This window comes from Oratosquilla oratoria, chromosome 1 (assembly GCF_046742065.1).
Source record: "Oratosquilla oratoria isolate Oo_2021 chromosome 1, ASM4674206v1, whole genome shotgun sequence".
NCBI classification, from domain to species: Eukaryota; Metazoa; Arthropoda; class Malacostraca; order Stomatopoda; family Squillidae; genus Oratosquilla; species Oratosquilla oratoria.
In genome coordinates, this window is record NC_134777.1 from 59,487,686 (window position 1) to 59,489,934 (window position 2,249).

A 2,249-nucleotide genomic window follows, 5' to 3' on the forward strand; every position below is an offset into this window, starting at 1 on the left:
TAGAATAGTTTGGGTTGCTCTTTGCATTTGTCTATAATATCCTTCTCATGGTTCCTTTTCTCCTCTCTTCTCACATTAACATACTCATTTCTATAGTTAACATAAATTTGCCATTTGCTTTGTTTTTTGTCTTTTCTCCACTTTTTCCAAGCTTTGTCCCTTCTGTCTTTTGCCTCACTGCATCTTTTGTTGAACCAACATTTAATGTACTCTCTCTCTCGCTTTTGTCTTGGTACATGCCTGTTTACCCCTTCATTGTAGTTTTCCATCAATATATTCCATTTCTCTTCCACTGCTGTTTCTTCCCTGTAAAATATTTCCCAGTTTGCATTCCGGAAGAATGTCTTTAGTTTTGTAAAGTCTGTTTTGTTGTACCTCAGTCTTCCTTTCCTATGCTTTTCGTTCCTCTCTATGTCTATTTCTTCCTTTAGTATAGTTTCGATGAGTACATGGTCACTCTTTCCAATTGGTGTCTCATACTGGACTTTATGCACTATTTCAGGCTCTGTTGTAAATATTAGATCTAGTTTCGATGGCTCTTCATTATTTCTGTACCTTGTGTTTTCATGGACCCATTGGGTCATTGTGTACTCCATGGTCATATCTAGCAGTACATTGCCCCACGAGTCATCTCCTCCTTGCACTGTCATGCTGTCCCAACAAATTTCTTTGCAATTGAAGTCCCCCATAACTACCAGATTACCCTTACCCATTAGTATCTCATTGAGTGATTTTCTTGTGTCATCTAGCATTTTTTTATGTTCAATTTCTTTCCAAGCGCTTGTTTTTGGAGGCACATAAGTCACCACAAACTTTCTACTCTTCATATTCTTGCCTTCGACTTTTATCATGATCAATTCAGCATTACCTTTGCCCTCTGCAATTTTTGTCACCTTTAGGTCTTTCTTGGCCAAGAACATGATTCCCCCTCCCTGTTTCTTGTCCCTGTTTTTTATCCAGTAGTTGTATAAACCTTGTCCGATAACAGTGGATGGTATTTCACCTCTTAGTTTAGTCTCTACAATTCCCATTATGTCTGGTTTTGCTTCTAACAGATAATCATTGAGTTCGTTCAGTCCCGAAATTAGTCCGTCAATGTTGGTATAGGCCACTTTTAATTTTCTTCCTTCTCCCTGGTTTCTTCTTCCCTTGTTTTGTTCGTTTTGAAGCGCCATTGTCTTAATCTCAAGTCTATTACTCTCCACTGGAATTCTTTGCATTCTGTCTCCGATCTTTTCAAGTTTTTTTCCTTTGCTTCTTCTCTTAGCGCCCTTTCTTTTTCTAATTCCTCAGTACTCATTTCTCTTTTTATCCATATCTTATTGTATTTTTCACTCTTTGCCAAGTTACCTACTTTTTCAAATATGTCTTCTACTACCACTTGTGACCTTAGTTTTATCTTTAGAGGTCGATTCCTATCCTTAGTATAGCGACCAATTCTGTAAGTCTCTTCTAAGTCTGTGCCTGAATCACTATCTCCCCCCTGAATTTCATTAAGGATTTCTACTGCTGTCTCTTTTTCTTCTTTTTCTCTCATGTACCTCGCCAATCCTTGTTTTTCTTTAAGCCCATAAACCACAATACATTTCTTCCTATCTACTGTGTCCCTGACCCAGTTTGCTTTTTCGTTAATCACTTGAATGATTGTGTCTTTTGCATTATCTTGCATTTGCTGCTTGACTATTTCTTTGAAAGCAATTTCTTTATTTTCAATATTTTCTTTCCACTTCTTAATTTCCTGGATACTGTCCCCACCTAAGTTTTCTTCGATCTTTTGTGTCAATTCTTGGAATTTGTTGTTCACTTCTTGCTTTAGATTTTCGCTATTATTATCATTAGTTTTCTTCTTTTCATTTTCATTCTTCAGTTCATTTATGTCTCTTTTCATTTCTTTAATTTCGTTTGTAAGATCCAAGTTAGCTTTTTTCAGGTCAGAAATTTCGTGGTTAGTCTTAGATAAACAATCAATTAAACCAATGACCTCTTTTCTTAAGTCCATGATTTCATTTTCCCACCGAGTCCTATTTTTGCTCATCTCTCTCTCTATCTCTAATAATCTACTTAAGTTCTTTCTTTCGTACTTACCAAACCCTAAGAAGTCATTGTCGTAACACGTGGCGCTTTGTTCATTGTTTACATCGCGGTTCGGTGGATTGCCTCCAGATGGCTCTGATTCGCAACTGGCTTTCGAGCCGTTTTCATTCATTTTTGCTAATTTCGAGTTAACACAATTAACTAGCACTGCATAG